The sequence below is a fragment of the Lutra lutra genome, chromosome 8 (assembly GCF_902655055.1).
Source record: "Lutra lutra chromosome 8, mLutLut1.2, whole genome shotgun sequence".
NCBI lineage: Eukaryota > Metazoa > Chordata > Mammalia > Carnivora > Mustelidae > Lutra > Lutra lutra.
In genome coordinates, this window is record NC_062285.1 from 57871204 (window position 1) to 57878519 (window position 7316).

Genomic DNA, 7316 nt, shown 5'->3' on the forward strand with positions numbered 1-7316 from the left:
ATTGACATCTACCCATTTAAGGACCCGAACTCAAGCCACTTTTTTTTGACCGATTAATGATTTTTTTTTTTTTATTTGTATCATTATATCACAGGCCACTTCTTTCACGGGGGCTTCTTCGTCCCACTTGCCAGGAGCTCTTTGTTTCTAGTTCAGTTCTCGCACTTAAGGCAATGGCGGGAGAATCTCCTTCCTCCCGCCTAGAATTCTAACTACTTGAAAGTGGAGAACTAGTCTTCTTGATCTTTTTATATCCTCTTCAGTGGATGACGTAATAGGTGTTCCCAAAATGTTAATATTTTAATTCAATATAAGAAGGATCCATTTGTCGGGGTGCCTGGGTGGCTCAGTGGGTTAAGCCGCTGCCTTTGGCTCAGGTCATGATCTCAGTGTCCTGGGATCAGGCCCCACCTCGGGCTCTCTGCTCAGCAGGGAACCTGCTTCCTCCTCTCTCTCTGCCTGCCTCTCTGCCTGCTTGTGATCTCTCTCTGTCAAATAAATAAATAAAATCTTAAAAAAAAAAAAAAGAAGGATCCATTTGTGTATTTTTTTTATTTTATTTTTTATAAACATATATTTTTATCCCCAGGGGTACAGGTCTGTGTATCGTCAGGTTTACACACTTCACAGCACTCACCAACAGGATTTGGTGCCCAACAGGGGACCCAGGGCATAATCCCACCCCCCTCCCCAATGTCCATAATCCCACCTCCCTCCCAACCCCCCTCCCCCCATCAACCCTCAGTTTGTTTTGTGAGATTAAGAGTCACTTATGGTTTGTCTCCCTCCCAATCCCATCTTGTTTCATTTACTCTTCTCCTACCCCATTAACCCCCCGTGTTGCATCTCCTCTCCCTCATATCGGGGAGATCATATGATAGTTGTCTTTCTCCGATTGACTTATTTCGCTAAGCATGATACCCTCTAGTTCTATCCATGTCGTTGCAAATGGCAAGATTTCATTTCTTTTGATGGCTGCATAGTATTCCATTGTGTATATATACCACATCTCCTTTATCCATTCATCTGTTGATGGACATCTAGGTTCTTTCCATAGTTTGGCTATTGTAGACATTCCTGCTATAAACATTCGGGTGCACGTGCCCCTTCGGATCACTACGTTTGTATCTTTAGGGTAAATACCCAGTAGTGCAATTGCTGGGTCATAGGGTACTATTTTCAACATTTTGAGGAACCTCCATGCTGTTTTCCAGAGTGGTTGCATCAGCTTGCATTCCCACCAACAGCATTTGTGTATTTTTACTAGGAGCTACTGGGGCAGACGCTTTAATCGTTCATATTCTTCTTCTTCTTCTTTTTTTTTAATGCCAAAGCTCCCCTTCACAATTTGAGGGATTTCAGTGTTTTCACTTCCCTTCTAATGCTGATCCAAAATTGGTCTCTTGAGAGAAAACAACTCAACTTCTATTCAATAGTAGGAGTTTCTGGACAATAGTATACCAGTTAGGGGCCGAAAGAAAATTATTTTTTAGTTGAGAAAAGAATTTCAGCTTGAAAAAAAGAAATGTGACATCGTGGTTGATTGAGGGGTAAACTGAAATTTCCTTTCAACTGCAAAAATGTAAGGAGAATCTTGGGAATATATATGTATGTATGTCTTCTGGTTTACATGAAGACTGTTGCAGGTTTTAAGGCTGCAAATTCCTCCCGTCAAAAAGTGAGGTCCATGGACCCTCCCCTGAATCTGGATGGGCTTCTCATTGCTTTGACCAATAAAATATGGCACAGGTGATACTATGTAACTTCGCTGGTTAGGTCCTAGAAGGCCATTCAGCAGAATTCTTTGTCTCCAGAGAACCCCTCTGAGGAGCCTCCCTCCCAGGGCATTCACTCTGAGAACCCAGCAGCCATGCAGAGAGCTGGCCACATAGAAGACAATGTGAGGTGCTCTGCCCAACCTCCCCAGTTCAGCCCAGCCTTTTAGTCATCCTAGCCCAGGAAGCCTCCAGATGACTTCAGCCCCCAGGCATTTGAGTCTTCTCAGCTGAGGTCCCAAACAATTCGGAGCAAAGACAGCCCATCCTTGTTTCCTGTCCAAATTCCCTTGAACATAATAAAATGACCACCCTTTTATGCATCGAAGCTCGGGGTGGTTTGTTACACAACAGTAGACTCCATAAGAAGGATCTTAGCAGGTGTTGTTGTTTTACTATCCCAGTAACCCTGACTCCCTTTTTCCCTTCCCACTAGACCACACCCACCGTTGAGACTGAATATGCCAAATACACATTTTTCTGACCTCCTTGGCATGTATGTGACCCACTGGGGGAAACTACTGGAAGGGGAACATCTGTGGAGGATTTTCCATTCTGATGAGAGAGATACGCAAGGAGAAAATGCCCCTTCACTTCCTTCCCGTCTTTGGATGTTGTCCAGTTTAGGGCACCAGCAGTCATGCTGCAAACACAGGGGGAAACTAAGAGAAGTACAGAGATGTCACCTAGAACTTGACTGAATTGTTCTGCTAAAATAAATTCTTGGGGCGCCTGGGGTGGCTCAGTGGATTAAAGCCTCTGCCTTGGGTTCAGGTCATGATCCCAGGGTCCTGGGATCAAGCCCCATATTGGGCTCTCTGCCTGCCTTTCTGCCTATTTCCCTTCCTCTCTCTCTGCCTGCCTCTCTGCCTACTTGTGATCTCTGTCAAATAAATAAATAAAATCTTTTAAAAAAAATAAAATAAAATAAATTCTGGAACCACCTATACAGTGCTTGTCCTTCTTGTCCTTCTTATATGAGAAAATGGATTTAAACCTATTTTAGTTGAATATTCTGCTATTCGCTGTCCAGTTTCCTATCTGATGCTCAGTTTATGACTAAAAAAATGGATATTACAAGTGAGCAAAAATAAGGAATGACTGAGGGCAGTTGCACAATGTCTAGTAAACTATTATGACACATCACATGTAGACTGGGGCTGTTTTGCTAGGGAAATAATGGGAAATTTTCGAGGTTTAGGGAGTGAGTGGTATGGCTTTCAGTAAATTCACACAAGAGATAAACAGTCTGGAGACGTCCCAGCAGAGGACAGGCAGGGAAAGTCGGCTTTACTAAGCTCTTCTGGCTACAATCCACATTGACAGGGGCGACAGGGTGGAGCTTTGTTGACTTGGGGAAGCCAAGGTCTCCCAAGTTAAAGCGAGGTAAACAGAAGCGAGAGATTTAACAGTGATAAAATTGAAAAGATTGAGGCTCCAGATCTCTGAAGGATCTTAAGACCTTTTATTAAACAGTCTTTGTCAGATGAAGGAGGTCAACTTAGTAGTGAATACAATAAGCCTAGCAGGAAAGATTACTTTAGGGTGGTACGCCTCCTCCTTTAGGTCATTCATTTCAAATTGTCTCAAGGAACAAGACCTTTAAACTAAAGAAGAAGGAGGTGTTTGCAGAGTATAGAAATAAGAGCTATGAGGCTGAAATTCTCAGGCTTAATGACTGATCAGTGCTGTCTAATTGAAAATACAATGTGGGGCGCCTGGGTGGCTCAGTGGGTTAAGGCTCTGCCTTTGGCTCAGGTCATAATCAGGGTCCAGGGATCCAGCCCCAAATCAAGCTCTCTGCTCAGCAGGGAGCTTGCTTCCTCCATCTCTCTCTGCCTGCCTCTCTGCCTGCTTGTGATCTTTGTCAAATAAATAAATAAAATCATTTTTAAAAAAAAGAAAGAAAGAAAATACAATGTGAGCTACCCGTGTAATGTTACATTCTACTATATTAAAAAGTGAAAGGAAACTGCACATCTCAACCCAGACTAGCTATACTTCAAGTGTCCTATAATTACACGTCACTAGTGGCTGCTGTGTCGCTCAGCGCTGGTCTAGAACTTTACCTACTTTATTAGCACATGGAATTCACTGGATAAAACAGACCAGAACCCCACTAAGTTTTTGCAGTATATGCCAAAGATATTCCAAACTTGGTTTTAGCTGCAGCTAATTACTCAACACTAAAAGCAGTTCCTAAACTTCCAACTCCCACCCACAGGAAAGTGGCTGCTGAAGTTCTGCTGGAAGGGCGTATACCCAATGCCCATATTAGGTATGCCCGTGAAGGACAATGGCTCTTTCAGAGATCAGAACCAGAGGCTGCCAGACTAACATATTCATTCCATTCAAAGTCTGCCTGTCAGGCAGCATGGTAGATTGTTTGCAAAAAGGGTGGCAATAACCCTTTTGACACCTCCCCCCCACTGCATTCACTATCCTTAAGTAAATCCCCTCTATACATTGGGTTTGAACATATAACTTCCTTCGGCTAATGAGACCATAGTAAGCATGACCTACAGACTTGGAAAGTGCTTGTGCATTGGGCTTGCCCCCCTCTCTTTCTGCTTTCAAGACCACTGCCTTTGAAGGAGCAGGAGCTGGGCTGCTAGATGAGATTCATGGCCTAGCCACCTTCACTGCTCTAGGTAAAACCCAACCTGCTGCAAAGTATGAGTCAGGCCATACATAGACAGCCAGCTGATCCCAAGTCCATGACTGAGCCCTGCTGAGCCCAGCTCAAACGACCAATGCATGGGACAAAAAATGGTTGTAATTTCAACCTACTAAGTTTTGTGGGTTTGTTACACAGCAAAAACTGATAGAAACAGGTATGGTACATGCTCAGGAACCGTGTCTGTTGCGTATTTCCTGTTCTGAATGGAGGTATTATTGTACTTACAATTCCTTGTCTGGCATCGTTTGTTGCAGTAGTTCTCAAACTTTAACATACATCAGAATCACCAGGATGGCTTATAGAACACAAATTGTGATGTCCGACCCAGACTTCCTGATTTCATAGGTTTGGGATGTGGCCCAATGATTGACATTTCTACCACCTCCTGTGATGACACTGCTGTTGCTGGTATGAAAGCCACATTTGGAGAACCAGTGGTCTATTGGTTGTGTTGGAGACCAGTACAACTCCAGGTTCCTGGTCCATGAGGAATCATCTCCAGACATGAAGATTACATACCCCCAGAGGTCTGGACTTGGAGCTGGAGGAGGTAGCTGCATGATATTGGGATTCTCTTCCTTAAAGGAAGGGAATGAAATTTCATGTGAGTGAAGTACACACATTTTTAGTCTCATGTGTCGTTCAAAGACAGCGTTTCTTTATCGATTCTCCGCCTGGATGAGATATCCATTGACATAACTGCAGTGTTCAAGTTCCCTACTATTATTGTATTATCATCAGTTTCTCTCCTTACGTCAATTAATATTTGCTCTATGTACTTAGGTGCTCCGATGTTGGGTACATATTTACAATTATTCTATCTTCTCATTAGATTGAACTATACACTTTTTAATTGTGTATAATGGAATAAAAGTGCCACAAATTAGTGGGTTCTGGCAGAGGTTGTGAGCCATCTACCCAGAGTTCATTTCCCCTCCTCTCTACTTTGTCTGGAGAGCCCACCTACCTCCACAGGAGCTTAAAATGCCAGATACTCAGCCTTCCTTACTGCTAGGTAACAAATCACCCTATTCTGGCCAAGGGACCTGGATGGAAGTCAGCTAAGGGTCAGGGGACAGAATTCTGGGAAAGATATTCCTCCCTGATAAGGGAGACATCTGAGAAAATCCTGAGAACTCTGTTAGGTTCTTGGATAATTATACCCTCAGAAGAGAGTGTGGCAGAGGCAAGGCTGGCAAACAAAAGCTTGGAACAGAGAGACAGTTACCAAGTCCTGAAGGTGGTGGCAGAAAGCAGGAACCTGGAATGACTCGTGATCTACCTCCAGGGAGCACCCAAAGGTCCCTGAGTTGGATGAAGAACAGGCAAAGGATCCTGTTAGGGAGTATCTCCCCTGTAGGCAGAAGCAACCAAATTTTTGCATTCATGTTAATAGGTTTTCCCTCGTACCCCTCAGCTGAAAACTGGGAACATTTAGGTGATGTAAAACCTACCTATAATTGAAACTCTAAAATAAAGCCCTGTAGAAACTGGAAAGCATTCCATGAAGAAACAGGTTTGGGCTCCTGGGTGGCTCAGTGGGTTAACCCTCTGCCTTCGACTCAGGTCATGATCTCAGGGTCCTGGGATCCAGCCCCGCATGGAGCTCTCTGCTCAGCAGGGAGCCTGCTCCCCGCCCCTTTCTCTGCCTGCCTTTCTGCCTACTTGTGATCTCTCTCTCTCTGTCATATAAATAAATATTAAAAAAAAAAAAGAAACAGGTTCTATGAGATGTGCCAACATGTCATGATTAACATGGGAATTTTTATGTTCTTTTTTTTTTTTTTTTTTAAAGATCTTATTTATTTGTCAGAGAGAGAGAGGGAGAGAGAGCAAGCACAGGCAGACAGAATGGCAGGCAGAGGCAGAGGGAGAAGCAGGCTCCCTGATGAGCAAGGAGCCCGATGTGGGACTCGATCCCAGGACACCGGGATCATGACCTGAGCCGAAGGCAGCTGCTTAACCAACTGAGCCACCCAGGCGTCCCGGGAATTTTTATGTTCTTAAGTCCTATGAAACCACTGGGAAAACAGAAGAAACATACAGTAGACTCTCTTCAACTTAGAAGGGTTTAGAAAAATGTTAGGGAAGAGATTCTTTTTTTCAAAGATTTTTATTTATTTCAGAGAGAGTGTGAGAGAGTATGATCAGGGAGAGGGGCTGACAGAAAGGGAGAAGCAGATTCCCCACTGAGCAGGGAGCCTGATGTGGGGCTCCATCCCGGGCCCCTGGGATCATGAACAGAGTCAAAAACAGATATTAAACCAACTGAGCCACCTAGGTGCCCCAGGAAAAAGATTCTCTTCTTGTGTTGTGACATGTCACTGCGGAAGGCTGAGGTGTGCTTTTTTTTTTTTTAAGATTTTTTATTTATTTATTTGACAGAGAGAGAGCACAAGCAGGCAGAGAGGCAGGCAGAGAGAGAGGAGGAAGCAGGCTCCCTGCTGAGCAGAGAGCCCGATGCGGGGCTCGATCCCAGGACCCTGAGATCATGACCTGAGCCGAAGGCAGAGGGTTAACCCACTGAGCCACCCAGGCGCCCCTGAGGTGTGCTTTAAAGAAAACGCATCTTGGGGCACCTGGGTGGCTCAGTTGGTTAAGTGTCTGCCTTTGGCTCAGGTCATGATCCCAAGGTCTTGGGATCAAGTCCCTGATTCCCTGCTCAGCAGGAGTCTGTTTCTCCCTCTTTTTCTGTTCCTCCCCGTGCTCCTTCTCTCTCTTTCTCCATCTTGCTCATTCTGTCAAATAAATAAAATCTTTGGGGAAGAAAAGGCATCTTTCCTCAATATGATCTTTTTTTAAAATTATTTATTTGACAGAGAGCGAGAAGGAGAGAGGAAACACAAGCAGGGAGAGTGGGA